This window comes from Lynx rufus, unplaced genomic scaffold (assembly GCF_022079265.1).
Source record: "Lynx rufus isolate CCGP_SWC_20201006 ecotype Redwood Valley unplaced genomic scaffold, mLynRuf1.p SCAF_6, whole genome shotgun sequence".
NCBI lineage: Eukaryota > Metazoa > Chordata > Mammalia > Carnivora > Felidae > Lynx > Lynx rufus.
The window spans coordinates 142893324-142918768 of record NW_025814878.1 but is presented as its reverse complement, the minus strand read 5'-3'; the positions used below and the strand labels follow the sequence as shown (position 1 = coordinate 142918768).

Below are 25445 nucleotides of genomic sequence, written 5' to 3'. Positions count from 1 at the left end.
AGGAACGACGGAGTTCAGAGATACAATAACAGGGGAGTGAGAGAGTATGAAGTAGCTTGGAATGTGGAAATCTGCCCTTCCAGGCCTCAGGCCGGGCTAACAGACAGGTTTGCTGAAGCCAACTGCCTAGTTAACAGGAAATACTGTTTCCTCCAAAGTCACGCTGCCCCAGCAAAGTCGCAAACAGCCCCCTCCTCTGGGCGCTTCCTGCTTTGTCACTGGGAAACTGTCTTTAACTTTCACATTCTACCAAAAGCTTTGATGTTGGAAATCCTACCGATAAGAATGAAACCTTCTGGAGGATCCCCACTAGTTTGACCCAGAGAAGCAGCTTGATTTCCGAACTAGATGCTAAACTTCAGGTAAGGGCCCCCAAAGGTGCATTTCTGCCACCCAGATACTGGGTAACTAACATACCAGAGCCCCTGACTGTCGGTAAGATCATGTGTGTGTTCGTGGCCCAGGCACGTTGATCATAATATGAATTTGCCAAGTCTTTCTGATGTTTTTAGATTTTTTTTTTTTTTTAACTAAGCTCCATGCCCAACGTCGGGCTTGAACTCACAACCTTGAGATCAAGGGTCACATGCTCTACCCACTGAGTCAGCCAGGAACCTCTGGGTTGGGGGCTATTTAAAGAGGGGTGTACCAAGCCGGGAAAGTGAGGAAACTTTTGGAAGTCCTACCTCCCTGAGGAACCATTGCTATTTCTATGTATTCTAGAACACGGAAGGTATAATATATATATATATATATATATATATATATATATATATATACCGCTTCGAGTATCGTTAGTCGCTGTAACAAATATATTCCAAAATATCAGGGGCTTAATTCAACAGTCATTAACGTCTTGCTCACATCATTGTCAGCACGGTTGCCCCTGGTTGGCAGGTAGGTTTTGTTGTGTGACTCCTTTCATCTGTGAGTCCCCATCCCTGACAGCAGAGTCCGTCACATGTGGCCGGAGAGAAGAAGAGAGAAAGTGGCTTTGGCCCAGAGGTAACACACCTCACCTCCACCCATGTTCCCTCGGTGAGAATCAGTCCGTGGACCCACCTAGAAGCAAGGGGTGCTGGGAAACGTATTCCCAGGCCAGATGGCCAATTACCAGCGACAACTCCATTCTGTGGGAGGAAAACCCATGAATTTTGATGGACAGGCTTCTCAGCTTCCGTGGGGAAAGCTGTTATTCAGCGCACGCCTAAAACAACAAGCCCCACCGTCCAATGATCTGCTGTGGCGAGAGCAAAGAAATCTTGCAGACTGTCTCTTCTGCTTCTATTTTTGTTTGTTTATTTGGGGGGCTATTGTTAACCCAAAGAGGGGTGCTCTCCAGAAATGTTGGTCTCAGCCCCAAGGATGGTAATTTCTAGCTGGCAGAGTCAGAACACTTGAAAAGGCTCATGGGAGGTGGGGGCACCTCGGTGGCTCAGTCGGTTAAGCATCTGACTTCTGCTCAGGTCATGATCTAAGGTCATGATCTAACGGCCAGTGGGTTCTGGCCCCGCGTCCGGCTCTGTGCTGACAGCTCAGAGCCTGGAGCCTACTTGGGATTCTGTGTCTCCCTCTCTCTCTGCCCCTCCCCCGCTCACACTCTGTATCTCTCTCTCGCTCTTAAAAATAAACATTAAAAAATTAAAAAAAAGAGAGAGAGAAAAGAAAAGGCTCATCGATTCATTGAATGGAGCACATACCTTGAGACTCTATTTCTGTTTTAAAAATAGACTGTCCCCGAGGCCAATTTGTGGAATTTGAGAAGTTTGACTTCAGGATATCCAGTCTCCTCTTGGTACTCAGTTTCAGATGCCCAGGGCCTGCTGACTTTTTAACCCTATCCCTTGTCAGACAGACTTCTGTGAGGCAAAGTCTCTTGTATTTCACATTTGCATACTTGAGGGAAAATGGAGTCAGTGCCTGAAAGACAGGGTTTGTGCCCAAACCGATGGGTGAATAAAACCAGAGATGAGAGAGAGAGAGAGAGAGAGGATCATTATCTACCTTAAAAACTCATTTGCTCTCTTATATCGCATTTGAAATTTCTTTTACATTGCATTTGCAATCTGTGATTTCTAATTCTTGGATAAAAGGCTATCTCCCTCATGAAACAGATTTCAGGCAATAGTGAGCAGGTTGGAGATAAAGTTTCAGGTGCTAGGGAGTCTTCTCAGCCCTGGGATTATCCTTCATCCAAGTCAGGCCCTGGAGTTAAGCCTGTTTTCCAGGCTTTCCCTGGGGCGGGAAGAGCAAGGACCCTCTCTCCTCAGGTCCCCACCCCCCAACTTCACATTTAGCAAGATGATTCAGCTGCTCAGATTCACAAAATAGGAACCTCAGACATGGACAAACTAGTCCCCCACCCGATCAATGGCAAGGATTTACCATTATATATATAAAAAATAATGATAATAATATTTCCATTATTATATAATAATAATGTAATAATAATATTACTCTGTAGTGGGTGTATGCATATTAGACAGGTTTCTCTTAGTTTTGTTTTTAAGATTTTTAAAGCTAATTTACTTATTTTGAGAGGAGAGAGAGAGAGAGAGAGAGAGAGACAGAACGCTCGCAAGCAGGGGAAGGGCAGAGAGGGGGAAAGAGAATCCCAAGCAGGCTCCGACAGGGCTCGCACTCATGAACCCAGAGATCATGACCTGAGCCAAAATCAAGAGCCCGATGCTTAGACGCTTAACCGGCTGAGCCACCCAGGCGCCCCCAGACAGGTTTCTATTGTAAGGATGCCTCAGATAAACACCGAACATCTCGGGCGATTATATCAACCTTTATTTTCTCTTCCGTGGGTGTGCAGGTGTCTGGGGTATAGCTGGCCTGCGTGTGGCCGACTGGGTTGGACTCCAGGCTGGACGTGGAACTCCCGTCAGCTTAGAGGTCTCTTTATTCTGACAGCAGGACCTACAGGACTCGGGTGTCCCCCGTCCCGGCAGGTGGCAGAGCTAGGGAGCCACGCCCCACCCCGAAAGCACATTCGGAGCCCTGGAGCATTTCCCCGACCTTCCGCTGGCCAGGCCCAGAGGTAATGAGCAGGGCACCGCACAGACACCCGCCTGGAGCGGGGACCTGGGGGCAGGGGCCCGTGCAGCACAGGAGAGCCCTGTCCGCAGAAGCAGCATGAGCTAACCAACGCATGCACGCACACACGCAAGCACGTGCATGCACACGTGTGCACGCAGGCACACACATGCAAGCACGCACACACGCAAGCACGCGCGTGCATGCACATGCACACATATGCACGCACGCGGGCACACACAAGCACGTGCGCACACGCATGCACACGCAAGCGCACACACGCGCACACGCATGCACCCCCCCTCCCCCCCAATCCCACCACAGAAGGAAACACAGTCGAATCACTATTCTCGTCGCCGGCCACTGGGCCATCCGCTCAAACCAACTCTCCGATCCTCCTGTCCTCGTACCACCAGCATCGAGCCCACCAGCAAGTCCTGGCGGGGCTACGTCCAAATAAACCTGATTTACATTCTGTGATTCCATGGTTACCACGTGGTCCAAGCCTGCATTTCCATCTCCGTTTTTTGAACAGTCTCCCTCCTCCGCACTTGGCCCCAGGTACCCACACATCACAGGAGAGGGAGGTTCGACATGGCAGGCTCCCCCCAGATCCCCCAAGGGTTCTTGTGTTAGAGTGGGCAGTTAGTTACTGACAGGATGCCCGGAGGCCAGCACGGAGGAGGACGTGCCCAGCTGCAGGGAGGGTCAGAGGCCTGTCCGGGCCTCACCCCCTGAGAAGCCCCATCACACCAGATGGCCCCAGATGGCGGCACCAGGACAGGAAGCCCCCAAGCAAGCGAGGAGGAAAACCCCCCAAATCCTGCTCCCTGCTCTAAGTTATATTCTACCCCCTAGTTAACAACTGTTAAAAAAAAAGGTAGAAACCCCAACCCTCAGGGCGCGAAGCTCCCTCTCTCTCTCCCTCCCTCCCTCTCTCTCTCTCTCTCTCTCAAGCTCACCCGCTCCCCTATCATGAGAGTGTACTTTTCACTTTAGTAAACTTTCCTGCTTGTGTCGCCTGTCCGCTGTGCTATGTGTCTGTCCTTGAATGCCTTCTCATGACAAGACAAGACCAAGAACCTTTGGTGACCCCTTCAGGTCTGGCTGGGTCAAGGGTCCAGGGTCCGGGCTCTCCCCAGTTCATCCAGCAACACTTGCAGCTTAAATAAGACCCAAATCCCTTGCCATTCTCCAGAGCATGCCTCCCTCACTGAAATAGGGATCTCAGTGGCCTGGGTGGGGACCTTATTAAAATGCAGAGTGACTCAGTAAATCTGGGGTGGGGCTTGAGACTTAGCATTACAAAAAAAAAAAAAAAAATTCTTTTTTTTTTTTAATGCTTATTTATTTTTGAGAGAAAGCCAGAGACAGAGTGTGAGCAGGGGAGGGGCAGAGAGAGCCGGAGATACCGAAGGAGATACAGAATCGAAGCAGTCTCCAGGCACAGAGACCGACGCTGGGCCCGAATTCATGAACCGTGAGATCATGACCTGAGCTGAAGTCGGACGTTCAACCGACTGAGCTCCCAGGGGCCGGGAGACTTGAAATTTTCAGTGAGGTTGGTGCGTGCATTAGGCTCCCGGACCCCGGGAGGGGGCAGGCGCCCTCTGTGGTCTGCCCCCCACTTTCTCTTCAGCCACACCCCTTCCAAGGCCTTCTCTCTATTCCTTTTCCACTGAAGGCTTTCCTGCTCCAAGGACTCTGCCCCCTCTGCCTGCACACTCTCCTCTCAGCTCTGCACTTGGCTTACTCCTCCTCAGTCAGGTCTCAGCTCAACCGTCACCTCCTCGGATGAGCTACTCCTGACCACCCCATCTTGCTGGAGGGTTTCTCAACCAGCACTGTCGACATTTTGAACCGGCCATTGGGGAGCTGTCCCGTGCACTGTAGGACGTTTAGCAACATCCCCGGGCCCTCCCGTCTAGGTGCCAGCAGCCCCCCTCCCCCCATCAATAATCGGTAATGTCTCTGTATGTCGCCAAATGTTCCCTGAGGGGGTGCAAATCATCCTCAGTCCCCGGCTGCCGCCACCGTTTTATTTCCTTCATAGGTTTTGTTTACTGGTTCATTGTCATTGTGCAGCGTGAACTCTGTGGTGGTCTTGGGCCACCTCCTCCTCTGGCACTTTGAACAGTGCCTGGTATATTGCAGGTGCTTGGTAACTATTTGTGCAATGGAACGATGAAGGAACGCATCTTCCCTCCCAAATGAGCACTTCATGATTCGTGCCCTGCCATTTTATAATTCAGCAGAGTACTGGGAAGGTTTTCCTGCCATTTTTTTTTAGCATCTTAAAATTTTTTTTTTATCAAGGAAATTTTCAAACGTACGCAGAAGTAGAAAGAATCGTATAAGGGATCCCTCAGCCGTCCATCCCCGGCTTCAGCAACCTTAACGTTCTGCTAGAATGGAAAGTATTCATCTCTCTGCCCTCATTTTTCTCCCCACACACCATGCGATTTTATCCATAAGGATAAATCTTTAGTAGTTAAGGACTTGTGGGGCGCCTGGGTGGCTCAGTCGGTTAAGTGTCTGACTTTGGCTCAGGTCGTGATCTCGAGGCCCGGTCATGATCTTGCAGTCCGTGGGTTCGAGCCCTGCGTCGTCGGATTCTGTGCTGACCGCTCTGAGCCAGGAGTGTGCTTCGGATTCTGTCTCCCTCTCTCTGCTCCCCCCCCCCCCCGCCACCCCTCCTGCTCACACTCTGTCTCTCTCCCTCAAAAATAAATAAACATCAAAAAAAAGTTTTTTTAAAAAAAATAGTTAAGGACTTTTTTCTTACATAACCACAATGCCTTTATCATGCCTAATAAAAATTAAGTCTACTGTAGTTTCTTTGAGTCACCTAAACCCAGTCATACATAAGTTTCCCCAATTGTCTCAAAAATGTATTTTTACAATTGGTTTGTTCAAATCAGGGTCCAAACAAGGTCCGGTCATTGCCATTAAATGTGTGTCACATTCAATGGTGTGTAAGAGTAGGGATGAAAACTAGCTTTATTAACTGCTAATTGCTGCTTATTCTTTTATAGGCACTATGCTACTGTTTTATAGATGCATTATTGCATGGAATCCTTAAAACACCACTTTTATTTTTAAATTTTTAAAATATAATTTACTGTCAAGTTGGCTAACATAAAGTGTATACAGTGTGCTCTTGGCTTCAGGAGTAGATTCCCATGGATCATTGCTCACATACGACACCCAGTTCTCATCCCAACAGGTGCCCTCCTCAATGCCCATAACACATTTTCCTTTCTCCCCCCACCCCCCCAACAACCCTCAGTTTGTTCTCTGTATTTAAGAGTCTCTTATGGTTTGTCTCCCTCCTTCTTTGTTTGTAACTATTTTTTCCCCTTCCCTTCCCCCGTGGTCTTCTGTTAAGTTTCTCAAGATCCACATATGAGTGAAAACATATGATATCTGTCTTTGACTGGCCTATTTCACTTAGCAGAATACCCTCCAGTTCCATCCACGTTGCTGCAAATGGCAGGATTTCATTCCTTCTCATTGCCGGGTAGTATTCCATTGTGTATATAAACCAGATCTTCCTTATCCATGCATCAGTTGATGGACATTTGGGCTCTTTCCATAATTTGGCTATTGTTGAAAGCACGGCTATAAACATTGGGGTACAATTGCCCTATGCATCAGCACTCCTGTCTCCCTTGGATAAATTCCTAGCAGGGCTATTGCTGGGTCACAGGGTAGATCTAGTTTTAATTTTTTGAGGAACCTCCACACTGTTTTCCAGAGCAGCTGCACCAGTTTGCATTCCCACCAACAGTGTAAAAGGGTTCCCTTTCTCCACATCCTCGCCAGCATCTCGTTTCCTGAGTTGTTAATTTCAGCCACTCTGACCAGTAAAACACCACTGTTAAATAGTACATGGTGAGTTCATTCTACAGAAGAGACATCTGAAGCTCAGAGCCACCAAGTAAGCTGCTCTCCTCACAGACAGAGGAACAGGGTCTCAGATCTAAAGCCAGATGTCTCATCCCAAAGTTTCTGCTTGAAACTGCTATGCTGTTTTGATTCTGCATGATAATAGAGAAAACAGTGGACAATCATTTAGGTTGTAGATGTTATAACACAAAGGAAAACATTTTCAAGGAATATTTTTGACTTTATGGAAGGAATGCACAATGCATTATGCCACCAGCTGGCTGTGACCATGTTACCATGATGTAACATAGCAGGTGTATTTCTGCTATACGGTGAAACTCCATGCTTAATCCCCAAAAATGACCAGCCGAATTCAAAAAGGATTTGTTGAGTCACTGGGCATCATTCAATACAGGTCAGATTAATTTCTGGGTAAATTTGAAGTTGAACCATAAAGTTTGATATTTGAAAAGAATTCTAAACCTTGGCCACCTGAGATGCCCACAAAATGCAGAAATCCTCTCAAGTACATCCTTCACCAGCAGGCATCAGATCTCTGCTTAACCCCCTACCCCCAACCCCCCCACCACCAGATTGGCAGCTCATTACCTTACAAAAGGAACAAGGCTAATTGTGAGAAAGCTTTTTCCCCTACAGTGCAACATCCTCGTACCTGTTTTCCATCTTTTGTTGTAGCTCTGCTCTGTGAAGCTAAAATATTAATCCAGTCTCTGAAACAGTATAGCCCCAAATGTCATGATTATAGTAATAAACTCCCTGTCTCTCTAATTTCTTTTTTTATTGTTCACACTTAACGGAGCGCTCGCTAAGGCCTACGCTAACTCATTTGTTCCTCATCAGAACCTCGAGGTGGCGCTGCTGTTCTCATTTTACAGATGAAGAGACTGCTCGGAATCCTTCCTGATCACTCCCGCCTCCCCGCCTTTATCTCTCTTCCATGTTTATTTTTTTCCGCATAACATATGGGTCACCATCCTTGCTAGCACGTTCCTAGTCTATTTTCTCTCCCTCTCACTAGCGCCGACTCCAGGAGACCAGACGATCCGTAAGGTTTGGAGCCCTGCTCTAGCCTTTTGTCTCCGTGTCTGAGCTCCGACAGGAGGACTGCCCCCTTGGCATGTTGTCCAGAATAACCACAGAAATGGATTTAATAAAACTGTAAAATACTGGGAAGGTCTAGCACTCTTGATATCCTCACCCCGAAAATGTGCCTCCTCATGGATAGAGCAGGCTTTCTGGTTTTAATCCACAATATTTCAGGCTGAAAATAAAAGTGTTAGGAAAAAATGAGACAGTATCTATAACACGTTGTTAAATGTGGCAACAAGGAAACTACAGACCCCAAGTGGAGACACTTGGGCGGAGTCACCAAACCAGGGCTTTCTTTATACCTAGCCTGAAACTGCAGTTTCAACCTCCCCCAGACAAGCAGTCTTAACTGGTCACTTACGAATTTTCTGGTCTCCACCAACGAGGTAATCTGCTACAGGGGCCTCTCCATCCGCCACCCCCCTCGCCTAACAGAAGGTGACTTGGCGGGAAGCAACCTTTCCTTTTCTTTTGCTAATAACCGCCTGGCCCCTCCTCCCTCCTGGAAAAGCCTCCCATTTCACACAGCCTCTCAGAGTTCCCCCTCTACCTGCTGGACGGGATGCTGCCCGATTCGTGAATCGCTTACTAGAGCCAATTAGATCTTCAAATGTACTTAGCTGACTTTTTGTTAACAGATGCGAAGTTTCCTAACTGCCAAACAGAAAGTTATGATTTCCCTGCAATAACCTGCTTTCCCCTTCCCTTGCTCTGTCCACCTCGGTCGTTCTTTTCGGCCGACCTCCAGCGCCCTTTCTCCCCTCCCCCCTACTCTGGCCCCCGCAGGGTCCCCCTCCCCCCTCCCCGGCCGCCCCCGCCCCCGCAGGGCCCTCCTCCTCCCTCCTCTCCTCCCGCCCCGCCCCCCCCACGTTCCTCGGCAGGCTTCTCCGCCCCCTAGTGGCCGCCACGCGTGTCTGCACGCGCCCTGCGCGGGGAACAAACCACCTCTCCGCCAAGATCACCTCTGGTCCGGGAGGTGGCCGGGCGGGAACCCCAGGGCATCCCCAGGACCGAAGAGGTTGGGTTTTGCCCTTAAGAACGTTATAAGGTAGCAGGATTCCCGCACAGAGAGTCGAGACCCCGAAGCTTTTTAATTTCCAGGAAGCAGCTTTATTCGCGCTGGCCCCGCTTAGTTGGGTTCGAGCGCCCAAGGTCACGTGGCATAGTTTTTAATACATTTTTTATTTCTTGGTCTCCCATATATGGTAACACACACAAACACCTAGTCTGAGTAAGTGGTCTCAGCTCACAAGGTCACGAGGGATGTTGCACGGGGGCGCATAGCCAGGTTACTTTGAAGTTTTCCCCCCTTTCTTCTCTCTCCTTGGGGAGCGGACCCTACCACAATAATAGAATTAGGAGAGCCGTGACTAGGTTTGAACGCTGTGGGCCACACGCTCAGGACTTAATCTGGGGGCTCCCTGTTTCCTCGGAATTGAATCTCACTTTGGGGATGAAGAGTTCTGACCTGTCCAGGGGCGGCGAGGAGTCACCGGTGGGTGAGTGCCCTCTGCCTCCCCAACTTTGTGCCCTGGTTTCTCAGCGAGCAACCACGCAGATCCTCTCTTCCCTCCGCTTCCTGGAGGAAACCCTGAGGAGCGTCCCTCTGATCCCTCTTCTAATCCATTCTGTTCAGCTTGCTTAATAAGAATCTGCCACTTTGGGGGCGCCTGGGTGGCTCAGTCAGTTAGGCATCTGACTTCACGGTCTGTGGGTTCAAACCCGGGGTCGGGCTCGAGCTGACAGCTCAGAGCCCGGGGCCTGTGTTAGATTCTGTGTCTCCCTTTCTCTCTGCCCCTCCCCCCCCCACCATGCTCTGTCTCTCTCTGTCTCTGAAAAATGAATAAACCTTAAAAACAAAACAAAACAAGAACCTGCCATTTTTAACAGTTTTGAAGTGTAAATTCAGTGGCAAGTCAGTGAGACCATCACCAGCCTCTATCTCCAGAACTTTTTCATCATCTTAAACCGAAGCTGTCCCCATTGAGTAAGAACTCTGCCCCCTTCCCTCTTAGCCCCTGCTGACCACCATTCTACTTTCTGTCTCTGAAGTTGACTGTTCTAGGCTATTCCTCGGGTAAGGGGAGTCATACAGTATGATACAATGTCACCGGCTGTATCATGTACCTGCCCGAGTCCCTGCTTCCAACCCTTTTGCCGATATACCTAGAAGTGAAATTCCTGGGTCAGATTGTAATTCTAGGTTTCATTTTTCAAGGACCCACAACATTGTTTTCCACGGGGTTGTATCATTTTACACTCCCACCAGCAATGCGTAAGAGTTCCAATTTGTCCATATCTTGCCAACACCTTTTTCTTTTTCGGTAGTAACCACCGTAATGGGTGTGAATCTTTTCCTTAGGTTTCAAACACACTTTAATGACACTTGACCCCTGTCGTCTACCCCTTAAACACAAACTTATGTTGGCATTGCAGAGGCGGTCTGAATCGTGGCCTACCTAGCAGGGCGGGGAGGGGAGACTCAGAGGGTGGCCCCCTGCAGGAATCAGGAGAGAACCCAGCCTGGGGGAGGGGAGACGACCCCACGGAGGTGAGGTGGTTCCATGAAGATTTCAGCAATGTGTCTCGTTAAGGAGGGTGTCAAGTCCTCAGTAATGAGATGTGTGAGAGGAACAAAGACGTTTGGAGACCCAGATAAGTACTGATTCCACGGGGAACTGCAGGTAGGGGATGGGGGGCGGGGGTGGGGCAGGAGACCGTGTGGAGGAGGGACCTGGCAAGAACCAAAGGGGTTTATTCCTGGAGTCCCTTTCCTTAGATCTTCAGGACTAGATCCAAGTTTCTGGACCAGATACTAGGAAGAAACAGAAAACATGGACACAAAGACAAAGCCAGCTGTCAGAACCATGCTTCAGGATAACAAACAGTAAGGGTGATTCGATGCTAAGACTGCAGCTTTGAGGGGCCCTGAAAACTCTCTTGGCTGAGCCTCACGTCGGAAGAAGGTAATTAGCAAAATCACGACTATAAGGCCTGGGATCCTGGGCCTCCCGCTTTGGGAAAGAAAAGGCTACCCAGGCAGCAAAACAAGGCAAGAGGGAGAAGCAGCTTGGAGCTCTGGGAACTTGCTAGGGAGAATGGATAACAATTTAATTTTAAAATATGATCCTGAATTCCTCCAATATCAGCAAAAATGGATTATACACAACCAGACAGAAATCAGCTGTGCTGTGAACGAGCATTAAACACGAACTAAAATACACGAACGAGGAAACTTCTATGAGCTGAAGTGTGTCACTGAGTTTTAAGTCTCAGCTGCCAAAAATAAATAAGAAACAGACATTCATAAATTTCAGGCGCGGGTCTTAGTTCACACACTCATCCGCAGCCCCCTCTGATTTTCGCCCTAACTTGGGATGATAACAATGTTACTTTTTCCCCCTGATTTTACTTATTTTTTTTTAAAGGAATATTTCTAACACCCGAAATAAGCCAATGCATTTAATTCTGTGTGATGACACGGAACTCCAAATCTGTGGAGGAAAGTAGCAGTGGACACGTGTGAATTTTACCTCCGGTCTCCGGCAAACCAGGCTGTGAGCGTGCAAACTTCATAGGGGTAGTAATCGCAGGACCATCTACTTCTTTAAAGTTTATCTACTCTTAAAATATCCCCTGCACCCACCGTGGGGTTCAAACTCACAACCCCTAGATCAAGAGTCACGTGCTCTTGTCGCTGAACCAACCGGTGTCTCCTACACTAACCTTTCCTGAGAGCTCATGCGGTCCGGTAGGCGTCGTTCTAAACATACGGGAATATATAAGCCCGTTTCGAGCCCATTGCATTTATCAACACCAGCCTAGGAGGTGGGCACTACTAACATCATCCCCATTGTATAGGTAGGGGAGGAAAGCATAACTTTTAACTTTCAGTCGACTATGGCCACACTGAATTCTCTGCCAGCAGCGCACCTGTACCCCCATTTCTTTTCCTAAGTGGCCTCAGCTTCTACCGAACCTTCGGAGGTTTGTTTTCTGAAAGCCTGGTTCACCTCACCTCCCAATGAGGCGGGCTCCAGCATATCCCTCGCCCAGGTCCCTAATCTCGTCCCCCCACCCCACGGAGTGACTGCACCTGGACATAACCTACCAAGGGTGCACCGCTACCTGCGAGGTCCTTCAGTCCTGTATCCAAGGTCCTTTACAACTCCCAGCCCCCACCCCGGGCGCTGGACCCATTTTTCAAGATTAAGGAAGGGAAACCCTAATTTCCAGAGAAAGGTATGGGGATCACTTTCCCGCATGTCCTTTTCTGGGAGTTCAGAGACACCTCTCGCTCTTTGGGGAGATAGATGGTCTCCGTGATTTCAGGTCTGCAGAAAACGTTCCCTGAGATGCACGAGCGGGGTCTCCAACTTTCAAGACAGGTGCTTTCACCAGCCAACCCCCCGCGCCAGAATGGCCTACTTGCTCACACAGGAAGAGAGTTCTTGCTCTTTTTCGGGGGCAGTTTGAGACCCAGTGAGAGACCCTGAGGGACCCCTGGCAGCGGGAAAGCAATCGCGTCTCCCCGCCGCGCAGGAGAACAGGGGGCGCGGGGTGGGGGCGGGGACGCCGTGATCCGCCGGCAGGTGCGGCTCGGGTCCCCGCGGGCCGCCCCGCGTCAGCCTCCCCCCCCCCCTCCCCTCCCCGAAACACCGCGGGAACCTACGAGCAACTCGGGAAACAGATCCCAGGCCCGCCTTGGTTGCACCTCTGACTTGGGCGGGGGTGGGGAACACAATTTTTCTTTGCTGTCTCCCCCCCACTCCTGTCCGGAACGACCGACCTTCAATAGCCATATTTCTAAAAAAGACAAAAACAACAAAACTCTCGCAAACGTGTTTTTTTTTTTTGTTTGTTTGTTTTTATAAAGATGGAGAAAACCAGGAGTGAAATAGAGAAGGAAGGACCGTCAAGTAGAAGCAACTGGGACGCAGAGTCGGGGAGTGATTGGAGGGCCCGCGTTCCACCCGCGCGGTCCTCACCGGGTGCGGAAAATCGATTCCACGGATCAGGTTGACAGGTAAAGAAACCCCACGGCCCCTCGGGGACCTCGTGGCGCAACGGTAGCGCGTCTGACTCCAGATCAGAAGGTTGCGTGTTCAAATCACGTCGGGGTCAGTAGTTTTAGTCCCTGGGGGAGGCTCTGGTCTGAGAAGGGAGACGGATGGGGGTGTAGGAAGGTGCCTTCTCAGCTTTCTCCGGCCTTGGCTCCCCTCCTTAAAATACCCTTAAAATGTAAATAAAAGGCGAGCATACGCAGGAACGTACGATATTGTTACTGCATCTGGGGGCCCGGAGAGACCCACTGCAAACGTTCTCGATTTCACTTTTCACCGGCTCGTCCCTTAATATTCCCAACCCTCCCTGCCTTCTCTCCACACGCTCACTTCCGTGCTGGCGGACCCATCTCTTCATCTGTACGTCCCTCCGACCTTCGCAAGCTTAGCAGGTGTTCCCAGACGACCGGTTCTAGTAGGCGACCTTAGCTCACCCGCTCCACACATGGGCCAGCCTTTCCAGACCGGGGCGGTCGCGTCGCCAGGCCGTCCATCCTTGGCTCTCTGTGATTCCCTACCACTGCGAGGCACAGGAGAGGTCAATTCCTTTTCAGACGCGAGAAAACCTGAACGTTTTTGTTTGTCAGATTGAGTCTGTAGGGAGTGAACCACCAATTCGGAGAAAGTCTTCGGGGCTGGAAGTTCCGCGAACCCTCTGAAAGTCAATGTAAAGTATATGTGCGGGAATGTGCGTTTTCCTCTCACCTGGGGCTCAAGACTTCCGTCCCCCCCCACCCCCTAAAGATTATGAACCATCATACCACAGCACAGGGGGAAGTGCAAGCACGTTTCCTTCATCAGAGTCTATTATTTTGTACAACTTAGAATGGCTTTAAGACACGACAGTGGGATACAGGCAGGCATTCTGTTCCAGATCTAACATACACATTCACACAATACACAATATCAGGTGTCACATCGAATCACGCCTTTGTGCCCCGGAGAAGCATACCCACAATAAGCTTTTCCATTGCTTCTTCACCCTTCTGTTGGGCGTTGGTTCAGGCCCAGGGCTAGTGAATTACAAAAGACAAATCATTACTACTCTAAAGAGAAAAAAGAGAACCCATTTTCCAATTGTACAGGTTGCAGGGGCAGCGGAAGGAATGGGCAAACCAGACAGAAACTGAAGGTTAATTATGAAGTGGGACATCCCCAGAGCAGAGTGGCGCAGCGGGAGCGTGCTGGGCCCATAACCCAGAGGTCGATGGATCGAAACCATCCTCTGCTAAGTACAGTCCTTTTCGTCCCAAAGCACGAAGAGCTCAGCGAGCTCAGCGAGAGGGAAAGAAGAGATTGTTAAAATTGTTAATTCTTGTTTCAAATCTAGTGCGATGTTTGACTCTTTAAATTATATGCATGTAGAAAGGAGGATAGAAATAAAAACCTAACAAAATTTGCCATCTGCCGTCTATATGTTCGGTGATGTCTGTTAAGGCCCTTTTTAAAAAACATATGAAAAGGTGCTCCGCATCACATGTCATGAGAGAAATGAAAATGAAAAATCACCTCTTAAAATGTCCAAAGTGCAGAACACTGACATCAAATGCTGGCAGTCACGTGGGACAACAGGCACTCTCATTCATTGCTGAAGGGAAGGCAAAATGGCACAGCCACTGTGGAAGAGGGTTTGGTAGTTCCTTATAAAACGAAACATGCTCTTACCATACCATCCAGCAACTGCCCTCCTGGTCATTTGCCCAAAGGAGTCGACATACGTGTCCACACGGAAACATGAACACAGATGTTTGTAGCAGCTTACTCATAATTGCCAAATTGGAAGCCACCAAGATGCCCTTTCGTAGGTGAATGGAATGAATAAATCGTGGGACCTGCAGACAATGGAAGATTGCGCAGCATGAAAAAGAAATGAGATACCAAGCCACGAGAAGACACGGAGAAAACTTAAATGCCTATTACTAGGTTAAAGAAGCCAAGCGGAAAGGCTACACATGATATGATCCCAACTGTATGACATTGTGAAAAAAGTCAAAACAACGAAGACGCTAAACGATCAGTGGTGGCCCGGGCGTGTGGGGGGGGGGGATGAATAGGCAGAGAGCGCAGAGGATGGGGGAGGGGCGTGAAAAATACTCTGGGCGGTTCTGTAACGATGGATCCGCGTCATTACACATCTGTCCAGACCGGCAGAATGTATAACACCAAGGGTGAACTGTAACGTCCGCTATGAACTTTGGGTGATTGTGATGTATCAAAGTAGGTTCCTCAGTTGTAACAAATGTCCCCCCGCTGGTGGGGGATGTCGGTAGCAGGGGAGGCTGTGCACGTGTGAAGGCATGCTTGGGTACCGTCCTCTCAGTGTTGCTGTGAATCGAAAACTGCTCTTAAAAAATTAAATCTTGAAAAAAAAAAGAGAGAGAGAGAGGAAACGAATTGGTATTTAGAAACACTCTTTTTTGTGAAACTTCGATGCCTTTGAAAGGTCTTCCTTCTATTTGGTATTGATCATCTCACGTGAGGACTAGTCGATTTTGAAAACCATTGAACGATGTGATGTGAAGAAAATTTACATATGCAAAAACAGAAATATGAACTACAGGTGAGGCGTGTCTTATTAACATTTTTGTTATTTTGTGTCAAATCACATTACAAAAGAAAATTTTAAAAGGGCTTAAAAATGTTTATATATATAATTACAGCGGCCTAAGGAAGATGGAGATTGTGAACCTCCAAAGGGGAGGTGGATAACCAAAATAGCGAGCCAGCCAGGAGTCGAACCTGGAATCTTCTGATCCGTAGTCAGACGCGTTATCCATTGCGCCACTGGCCCCCACGCATGCAGGAACGATTTACACTTAGGGAAAAAGGTGGTGGTAGACTTACTAGGTCGCTCTAAATATGAATGTGTGGAATCTTCTCTTCCAACTTCCTTTGTCCCTATCACCAGGATTTCCAAGCCCGAAACCTCAGAATTCAAACGAAAGCGTTCTATTGGCCCTTTTGTTTTAGTTCACTCATCCAATAGGATTCCTTCGCGGTCAGTGAGAATTCCTCCATTTTGATGTAACTTGCAAACGTCTGACCGGATGTTTAACGGTTTTAAAAGTTGGCTGTAATTGAAGATCGAGTACAAGAGCAAATATATAAAACTCGCCCGTCGTAGTCGGCAGGATTCGAACCTGCGCGGGGGGACCCCAATGGATTTCTAGTCCATCGCCTTAACCACTCGGCCACGACTACAGCTACTGTGACACTTTTTTCCCACTTCCTCCATGTTACCATATATCATGTATTCTAGGCTACTTCAGGATTTAGTAACACAAGAGGGCGAAACAAACGATCCCCTCTAATGACACCAGAGAAGTCTCACCCAACCTGCGTTCCAGCACGTGGCCACCTGAGAATGCTTTTTGGGTCTTTTCTAGAATGCAAATCAGCGATTTGTGGCGATAATCCTCTGTAAAGAATTGCCTTCGAATACTCCTTTAAAAATCCTCGTATTTTTGCCGCAGTAGGACATTCATTCTCAGCGAATCACCGGACAAAGATGTCGTCACAGACACCCCATGTCTTCACGCGCCGAACCCAGTGCCTGGAATACGGCAAGGGCTCAATAAATTGTCAGCTGCTATTGTAACCATCACGTTCAAATTCAAGAAAGGGGACCCATCAAAATGTTCCATAGGGAAACTGTCTCTTGTGCCTTGGTAAAGCTCAAAAGATTTTAAAGCGGCTGATGGAATGTTGTTGGATGGGATAGGGAAGGAGAAAATATTTCTGGCAGTCAAATCTGCTTCACTGCATGGGGCCTTCTCTCCCAAGGGGGAGAACAACTGTATCTGATACTCTGTGGATCATAGTTAAAATGTACTTGCAAAGATCACTGTCAGAGCAAGAACAGATCCCCAGGATCGCCGCATTTCTGAAACTACACAACGATTATTATCACAATCTTATCTGTATGTGTAGGAGCGTGGGTGTATTAGTGTGCAAATAGGAGATTCTGTACTTCATCAATAGCTCCATTCTGTGGACACAAGAAGGATAAAACATGACTGATTATCCATGCTCATGTGCTGAAAATGATCTCCAGCCCAGACCTTTCTTCTGGGCTTCATAATATATGCCGGCTTGGTAATTTCTTTTTGCACGTGCATGGGCATCTCAAAAGCACTATGTCCCAAAATGAATGCTCTACCCTTTCTCTGCAAACTCGAACCTCCTTCAACAACCCAGATTTTATCGGGAGCCAAAGCCAAAGACTTAGAACTCCCCCCAACTTTCTTCCTTTCTCTACTCTCTCCCCACAGCCCGTAGATTATCAAGCCTTCAGTGCCACCTCCTAATTTTTTTTTTTTTCTCAAATCTGGCTCTTCCTCCCGGGCCACAGGCCCTTTTTCTTAGATCGGGTTCTTACAGTTTTTCACAGGAGTGATTGCAACAACTTCTTAGCAGTATTTTGGCCTTGTCTCTGAATGGGCTCATTTCTTCGTTCTTTGAAAAATTTTATTCTGAGCACAATCACGTGTCATGCATTCTGCTAGGTGCTGCTCATTCAACGGAAAGCAAGAAAAATATAGCCCCTCCTTTGAGGGCTTTCTAGAGTAAACAATGGTAGAAGCGAACATTTACAATTGGGTATGGCAAGTGAGAGGTCCAGGGAGCCACGTGGCCTATTGGAGCCGTGCTAGGTCCCAGACGTGACCACCTTGGGTGGTTGCCTGGAGAGTCACTCATTAGACTCCGAGTTGCATGAAGACAGTTTCCGGTTCTGCCTTTGTTACCTCTGAACGGGTAAATGGGTAATCAATGAATATATGTGGAATGAATCATATTCGAGCTCAGATCTGAAGGATGTGTGGGAGCTGGCCAAATTGGAAAGGTGCGTGGTGTTCTAGACCTAAACCTCGCAGAATAGGAGAGAAACTGAAGAAAGTTCTGTCTGGCTGGAATATTGCATTTTGGAGGGGCCCAGGGAGGGGCAGCGGTGAGAGAGAACACCAGAGACGCAGTTTGGGGCAGATGGCGTAGGTCGGGCTGGGTCACCACCGATCGATGTCTTTACCTGAGCGTGCAAATCTGACTGTGTCCCTTCCCTCCTTTAAAGTCTTAAAAGGTACCTTGTGGCCTATAAAAAGGGCACAAACGGCAGAAGAGGCCCTCGTCATGGGAGCTCTCTGACCTTCTCAGCTTCCTTTCCGGCCACGCTGTCCAGGGAGCCCGGGAAGTCCTGAAGCGAGGAAGCGTCTGCTCGTCCTCACAAGGTGCGGGTTCTCGGTGCTGAGCCTCTGCCTTTGATTTGCGACATTTCCTTAGTCCCTTTCTGTTTAGAACAGCATCCCAACTTCCTGTTGCTGTTACTGTTCTGACATTGACTTAAAAAAAAAAAAAAATCCAAGCCGGTTATCTTCTAAAACGTCTCACATTCTGACTCTGTCTCCCTGTCTCCCGAGGCAACTTTTAATTTATTCCTCCCTGCTCTCTAAACCAGAAGTTAAATCGCAGTGATGGATTAGATCGTTTTGATTCGAGTACCTAGTTCCCATCCAGAGGCATTTGTCGGGGCATGCAACTGACAGAGAAGACGGAGAGGTCCCCTCGAGCTTTCTCCTCCTTTGCAATTAGCAGGGAACCTTGGGGGTGGTCCTTTACCACCACGCGCGTGCTGTTTCCCGCTAACCCTGTTAAGGGTTTTAAGATCCTTAATGCTCTTTGCGGAGTCTCTTACTCCTCTGGGGATTGCGGACGGTGGTGGGTCTTCTAATCCTACCCCTTGCCTACATTTGTTAGAGGCTGCCGTCGAGCGTGACCTCTTGCCTGCCTTCCCCAGCCTCCGGTCTTTCCTGGGGTGCCCAGGGCCGCCTCGCTTTCCCGCGTTCCCGGGGGTGCAGGTGGGCGGGCGCTCAGCAGCGCGGGGCGGGGTCTGGGGCGGGGCGCCGAGCGGGCGCGGGGGGGGGGGGGCCCGGGAGCGCCCCCTGCAGCCGGGCTGGAACCCGGGGTCCCAGACGGGCGCCCCGCCGAGAGGGACGGGGACGGGCCGGCAAGGTCCGCGTTTCCGAGAAGCTCCCGGGGGCAGCTGCCGACCAGGAGAGGGGGTGAGCGACATCGAGGGCCAGTCACTCGCGGGGAGGGCAGCGGGGTCACAAACGGAGGCGGGGGTGTGGAGGAGACCTGGGAGGAGGGGGTGGGGGGTAAAACTATCAGGTTAGCGTCAGAAGGAGAAGAATCTGTTCACGGACTGAACCGAGAAAACGGCAGCGAGTAGCAGGAAGGGCCTGGAGTGTAATAAGTGAGCCCCGCAGCAACCACGAAGGGATTCGAACCCTCAATCTTCTGATCCGAAGTCAGACGCCTTATCCATTAGGCCACGTGGTCCTCCTGCCGCATGAGGGGGTGTGTGGGGAACATTTGGGGAAGGAAAATCATCTCGGCGCTGTGACTGCAACATCGTGAAATCATTGTTGCAAAGCAAGGCGTTTCCAAGGCCTCAGAAGTCTGACAGTCTGGACTCCTGACTGTAGGGAACCATCCAGAGGTTGATGGAGGGAGGCGGGTGGGGGGGTGGGTGAACCAGGTGACGGTCATCAGCAGGGCACTTGTTGGGAGGAGAACTGGGTGGTGTGAGTAAGTGATGAGTCCCTGAATTCTGCCCCTGAAACCAATATCACTCTGTATGTTAACTAACTGGGATTTAAATAAAATCTCGAGGACAAAAAAAGAAATCTTACAGTCTAGTGGGGGAAACAAGTTGGGCCGCAGGGTCAGAAATGTTGTCAAGTTTCCAGCAAGATAACTGCGGAGGAGAAGAAGGTGAAGCGACAGTAACCAACAGACAGTGCTTTACATTTGGACGGCACCTGGGAGCAGAGGCCACAGCCCTGAGGGGACCGTGAGCTCGGGGCTGAGCCGGGAGAGGCAAAGACCAAACCGGATTGCTCCCTGTGCCCTGGGACCACCGTGGCAGGGAGAGATGGTGGGATAAACACAAGAATTCATTTCTGCGCACTGCGCGAATCCCTCTCAGAACAACTCCAAAATAGAAGTTCCAATGGGACAAGTTGGGGACAGGAGATAACGGCCACAAGATCTTGCCATCTGGAAGGCCGAGGGAGGTGGTCAGACTCCAGAGAGCGGGGGCCTAAGCCAATAGTGTGGGAAAAGCAAAGAGGCAGTCGCATTTACCCGTGAACCGTCCATCCTGGCACCCCAGGGCGGGGCTCAGGAATTGTCAGCAGGGGCTTCCATCTGGAAACTTCCAAGTCAGGGGCAGAGCTGCGTGTCCCACCGGCCCCCCTTCACAATGTTGAAGGCCTAACCCCCAGCCCCTCAGGATGTTACTGTATCTGGAGGTGGGGCTTCTAAAGACCTAGACAAAGCAGGGGAAGGTCATATGGGTGGGCCCTGATCCAACGGGACTGGTGTCCTCCTAAAAAGAGATTAGGACACAGACACGACAGAGGAAAGACCCAGTGAAGATACCGGGAGAAGACAGCCATCAGTAGACCTGCTGACAGGGTCGATCTTGGGTTCGTAGTCCCTGAAAATGCCAGAAAATAAATCCGTCGCTTAAAGCACCCGATCTGTGGCACTTAGCTGTGGCGGCCCCTGCTGGCCCAGACACTGTCCACCCTCCATCCTGGAAGGGGATGATCTCCAGGCCGGAGCAGTGATTTTCCGCCTTTCCCCCGAATCGCAATCTCCTGGAGAACTTGTTGACATACAGGCGGCAGAGGCCCACCCCCAGAGTCCCCGCTTCGGTAGTTCTGGGGCGTGGACAAAGATGTGCCTTTCTAGCAAGTTCCTGGCTGAAACTGATGCTCTGCTTCAGGGGACCGCGTTTTGAGACTCACTGCAGGAAGATCAAGCACAGGCTACTCAAAAGTGGGAAGAGCTCGCGATATAGCCACCGGATTTGAGTTGCTGCTCATGTACAAACCATACAGACCAGAAGGCCGCACATTCTGACGGAGAGGAGCCGGAGCCGGGAGAATTTCCGGAAGTGATGTCGTTTACGCTGGGCTTTGGAGACCCAGCAGCTTTTCAGCAGGTCGGGGTGGGCCTGGCGGGTGCTGAGAAAGGCAGGGAGGCGGGCCGGTGCGGGGCCAGGAGTCTGTTTCAGAAGAGGGAGAAGTCTTGTGAATGACGGGTAAAGCAGTCGTGCCGAGTTTTTTGCCATCATGATTCCTGTTTCACTGCGGATCTACATAGCACAGGAGAGTTCTCAAAACAGGAGAATTCTGAAGAGTTGGAAAGACTGAGCCTGAGGAAGCACTGAGTTTTCCTGAGAAGGGAGCATTTGGGTTTTTGTATTAATATTTAGTGTGGTCAATTCCTTTACTTTCTTAGCAAGGCGTTAGCCAAGCTGTGGGCAGTGGGGAGAAAGCTCATCCAATCCACCCATCAACAGAAGACAATCTTTAGAATCTGGAGGAGAGGAGACAGGATTATTTAAATCCTAATTTGGCAGATAAAGGGCCCTTTCCCCGTGGCCTCGTGGCGCAACGGTAGCGCGTCTGACTCCAGATCAGAAGGTTGCGTGTTCAAATCACGTCGGGGTCAATTGCAAATAACCTTTTTTAGGGTAAAGCAGCAAGGCGATTTCCCTCCAAGGTATACCCAGTAGGTGACTTTGAGAGGCCTCCCAGGAGTTGTGATCGTTAAAAAACAAAATTTACTGGGCCAGTTTTGAAGATCTTACTGACTTTATTCAACCTTTCAAGCCCGGGGCAGCATCCTCTGTAGTAGAGAGAAAGGAGCTCCAGGGAGCTGTACGGAATGAGACTCTTATAGGCAGAAGGGCCTGGGGACGAGGAAGTTATACTAGCATAACACAGGCTGGTTCAGGCAGAGTCCCGTTCCTTTACGGGGTGACGGGCGTCTATCAGGCGGGTTGCCTACCTCGTGCTGACCCAGGGATTTCTCGCTGACTGGTTTAAGATTCCATTTCTGGGACATGCTAACCCTGTAACTGGTAAGTCTAGGTCTCGGTGTGGCGATTGGGCTTAGCACAGGTGACTCCATCTTGGGCCCGTGGTCCTGTTTTTAACATGACAGAAAGGACAGAATATCTGAGTTTTGTGGCACGCGTTGTGATTCTGCTTTTGTCCTTGGCTTGCCAGGGGAATCTCGCTGGGGGAAGAGCCCCCCCCCCCCCCCCAATGGACAGTGCGTCCTTTGCAACCGTCTTTAAAGAAAGGTTTCATGGAAACACTCTCTTGGACAGTCACCACGTCGGGGGAGGCACAGTCTTCTGTTTCCCTCTTTCTGCTCTGGTTGCTTTCTGGACTGTTCCTTCGCCCGGCTGCCTGCAACAGGGTGTGCCTCCTTCTCTGCTTCATTCCCGCCCCGCCCCACCCAACCAGGAATCTAGAACCATCCTGGGGACGTCCTTTTCTTCACTCCCAGGTCTGAGCAGGAGTCCCACTGAGTGTGATTTCCTAAAACGTCACAGCCCATCTCCTTCTCTGTTCCACCAGGACCTCTTTTCTTCCATCAACATCTCTTGCCCTGGGTGTTGACAGGGACCTTGTCCCGGATCTCCTCGTGTTCCGTGAAATCCGAGTCCTTATGGCGCATGTCTGTACACACAGATCTTGTCTTGATTATCCTCGTCCTTAAAACCAAACAACCCAGCGTCTGTCGCCCAGGCCATTCGGTTCCTCAAATACGTGTCGCTCCTTCCCAGGACAGGGCCTTTGTCCTTGACCTTTCCTCTGAAAGGAATGTTCTCCCTTGTTTGCTGCATGATTCTGTTGCCAGGTGAGCCTCAGCCAGCTCCATGGGCCTCGCCGAAGGTTCTCGGTCTTGGTCACCAGAATGAATTCAAGGGCAGACAAGTAGCACAGGAGTGGGAAAGTTTATTAAAGCGGAAAGTACACTGTGGAGAAGTGAGAGCAGGAGAAAAGTGGGTGGGGAGAGGAGGGGGAAGGGGGAAGGGAGAGAGCGAGCACTCAAGAGCGAGCAGGGACAGCGAGCAGGGAGGTTTGCGCTGGAACTGCCCATGGGGGGTTGTGTTTCTTTCTTTTTTCTTTTTTTTTTTATTGACAGTTGTTAACTCGGGGCCGAGTATGTATTCCTTGGGGGTGGGAAGCAGAGTTTTGCTCTTTCTTCCTCACTTGCTCGGGGGCTCCCTGCCATGGCTCCTCCCTTCGGCCCCCGCGTGATGGGGCTTCTCAGGGCGTTGGGCCCGGACAGGCCTCTGGCCTTTTCCACATCCCAGCAACAGAAGAAAACAAAACTGGACCGTATGAGCCCGAAACTCCACTGGATCAAGTTGCATAACGTGTTCGTTCCCCTGGCCGGTAACGGCTTCCTCCATGCCGGCCTCCAGGCCTCCTGTCAGAGCCTAACTGACAGCCCGGGGGGGACACAGCCCCACTGACATGAACACCAGTGATGTGTGTTATACTGAAGATATCTGCTTCCGATAGAAATACGGTAAAATTTCTGACGTTCGAAGGCTCACTAAAAAGTTACATGGAATAGAAACCAGTAACTAATATTTGACGGGTGGTTTTATGTTGTTTTTCAAACCGCTTTAATGGCCATCCTCTGAATTTACCTTCGACGCCCCTGGAGGAATGTAGGCACCCTTTACGCACGAGTAAACAAGAACGAAGGCACTACGTGACTTGATCAGGTTGATTTTTATGTCTCATGCTGTGCAGTTCTGTTTTCTTCTGTTGCTAGGGAAACCTATTTCTCCTGTTTGGAGAAACCTATTTCATGGCCCCAATTCTTACCTGAAGATCAATTTGCTGTTGGAGCTTCCTCCCCTTCAGAGCGGCCTAATCACACCTGCCAAGTAAATACTGTGAGTTCTCTATTCTGAAGAAAAGGTGCAAAGAGATAGAGACCGGAAGGAGATAGAGGCATGTGAAAAACTGGCTCTCACATGCTTCGTATCACCCGGACTATCAGAGCCCATTACCTCCCAGAAAACCAAACTCGAGGCTCACTTTGGTAAAGATAATTTTCATGGATCGTCAATGGTTTTCTCTGTGTTGGCTTTTTCTCCAGACAAGTGAAAAGTCCTCAAAAGCAAGGGATATAACTTCTATTTATTTCCAGGTCCCGCTTGGCTTTTGGTTCCCAAGCCCCACACCGACCTCGGCGGCCAGTGGCCACCCTCCAAAGGGCAAGTCACGGGGATGTGTGTAAGGGATAGGATTCGGGAGAATTCCTACTTCCAGCATTTTCTGTACCATTCTCGCGTCTGATGACCATAACCTTCTTATACAAACTTGGGTCTTCACGGCAGAGTGACGATAGGTCTTTTTTCCAAAATGTGGTAACTTGTTTCAACCTCGAATTGAGCGCTTTGACCCAGTAATTAACCGAATTGGCTTGCATCCTAATGGAGAGATTTTTGGAATTTGTTTTCATTAACGATGTAAGGGGGGGAAGCGGGGGATGGAGAAAAGACATTTTTATATGTTGGGTATTTATACTTGTTTTTCACCTTCAAAAGCCTCCAAGGGCCGCATATCAGCAGTTTCACTTCTTCTAAGTCACAGGTTTTCTTAGAATGTTTAGGTATAATTTTTTCTTTGATTGGGTTTAGAAAAATCCTAGGGAAAAAGTGTACAATCTCTTTGCTTTACTTTCCAGAGACTGTATAACTGTAGCTATAAGGACAAATATGGGGGAGAAAGCTCACAGAGCATTGGTGGTTCAGTGGTAGAATTCTCGCCTGCCACGCGGGAGGCCCGGGTTCGATTCCCGGCCAATGCAGCGTTCACGTTTTACCCAGCCCGCGGGCGAAAACATTTTGACCGAAAACTTACAAGCTAAAAGCACCTTAAAGTAACAGTGTTTCTTGTATCGCCGATTGGCTGAGAAAGATCAAAGCAAGCCCTCCTTTTGCAATTTCGGCTTTTAAATGATGCCAATTGGCATGCATTTGGTTTTCCCCATGACCTGAGACGTCATCCTGCTGGAGCTGGCGTGCGCTCCGACCTCAACCGGTCGGTCTTTCCGGGGCGAATTGTAAGCCGCTGGCATTCGAGGGGCGGAGCGTGGCCGTGCACGGAGCCGGGGGTATCCTTTCTCAGTCTTCGAGGCAATCGCTGAAAAGCATCCAGACAGCTCATAAATAAGAAGGCGCCAAAATTTACTGCCTTGAAATTTAAATTTGAAAAGCCAGCTTGGTGTGGGGAGCAGAGTGGCGCAGCGGGAGCGTGCTGGGCCCATAACCCAGAGGTCGATGGATCGAAACCATCCTCTGCTATCTCCTCGGCGCCCTTCTTTGGCTCAACCTCAAATTTTAGAAAAAGGGAGTGGACCAGATCTGGAGGTGTAAGAATCCCCAAGGGAATTTGGGACAAACACCTGCTTCCTGTCTTTGCTTCCCTTTGGTCCCTTGTAACTCAATCTCTGAGTTGG

At 49.6% G+C, this 25445-nt stretch overlaps 1 long non-coding RNA gene and 8 other non-coding genes across 13 annotated transcripts; 6 read left to right on the top strand and 3 right to left on the bottom strand.

Moving 5' to 3' along the window:
* Positions 1–233: 233 nt before the first annotated feature.
* Positions 234–14501, top strand: LOC124528515 (uncharacterized). Of its 5 annotated transcripts, none has more exons than XR_006966171.1 (5): positions 234–362; positions 952–1038; positions 2920–3043; positions 12914–13063; positions 13490–14501. It is a non-coding gene; the product is annotated as an uncharacterized LOC124528515 (long non-coding RNA). The 5 variants fall into 5 exon arrangements; XR_006966169.1 differs by having other exon boundaries at positions 2917–3043; XR_006966167.1 differs by lacking the exon at positions 952–1038 and having other exon boundaries at positions 2917–3043.
* TRNAW-CCA (transfer RNA tryptophan (anticodon CCA)) lies at positions 13090–13161 on the top strand. The gene has a single exon. It is a non-coding gene; the product is annotated as a tRNA-Trp (tRNA).
* Positions 14260–14331, top strand: TRNAM-CAU (transfer RNA methionine (anticodon CAU)). Its single transcript has one exon. It is a non-coding gene; the product is annotated as a tRNA-Met (tRNA).
* A 1317-nt stretch (positions 14502–15818) lies between the features above and the next one.
* On the bottom strand, positions 15819–15891 carry TRNAR-ACG (transfer RNA arginine (anticodon ACG)). The gene has a single exon. It is a non-coding gene; the product is annotated as a tRNA-Arg (tRNA).
* A 328-nt stretch (positions 15892–16219) lies between these two features.
* TRNAS-AGA (transfer RNA serine (anticodon AGA)) lies at positions 16220–16301 on the bottom strand. Its single transcript has one exon. It is a non-coding gene; the product is annotated as a tRNA-Ser (tRNA).
* A 3062-nt stretch (positions 16302–19363) lies between these two features.
* On the bottom strand, positions 19364–19436 carry TRNAR-UCG (transfer RNA arginine (anticodon UCG)). Its single transcript has one exon. It is a non-coding gene; the product is annotated as a tRNA-Arg (tRNA).
* Positions 19437–21548: 2112 nt separating this feature from the next.
* On the top strand, positions 21549–21620 carry TRNAW-CCA (transfer RNA tryptophan (anticodon CCA)). Its single transcript has one exon. It is a non-coding gene; the product is annotated as a tRNA-Trp (tRNA).
* A 3103-nt stretch (positions 21621–24723) lies between these two features.
* Positions 24724–24794, top strand: TRNAG-GCC (transfer RNA glycine (anticodon GCC)). Its single transcript has one exon. It is a non-coding gene; the product is annotated as a tRNA-Gly (tRNA).
* A 424-nt stretch (positions 24795–25218) lies between these two features.
* Positions 25219–25290, top strand: TRNAM-CAU (transfer RNA methionine (anticodon CAU)). The gene has a single exon. It is a non-coding gene; the product is annotated as a tRNA-Met (tRNA).
* The last annotated feature ends 155 nt before the right edge of the window (positions 25291–25445 follow it).